The sequence below is a fragment of the Penaeus monodon genome, chromosome 4 (assembly GCF_015228065.2).
Source record: "Penaeus monodon isolate SGIC_2016 chromosome 4, NSTDA_Pmon_1, whole genome shotgun sequence".
In the NCBI taxonomy this organism is placed as follows: Eukaryota; Metazoa; Arthropoda; class Malacostraca; order Decapoda; family Penaeidae; genus Penaeus; species Penaeus monodon.
In genome coordinates, this window is record NC_051389.1 from 58613114 (window position 1) to 58613399 (window position 286).

Genomic DNA, 286 nt, shown 5'->3' on the forward strand with positions numbered 1-286 from the left:
CTCTCTCTCTTCATCTCCCCATTCTCCTTCTCTCTTCCCTTCTTCTTCCTCTTTCTTCATCTACCCTCCTCTCCTTCTCTCATCCTCCTCTCTTCCCTCTCCTTCTCTTCCTCTCCCCCTTCTCCTTCTCTCTTCCTCCCATCCCTTCTTGTTCATCTTTCTTCCTCCCCACTCTTCTCCTTCTCTCTTCCTAATCTCATCCCTCTCCCTCTCTCTTCATCTCCGCTCTTCTCCTTCTCTCTTCCTCCCCTCTTCCCTCTCCCTCTCTCTCCCTCTCCCCTCTCCT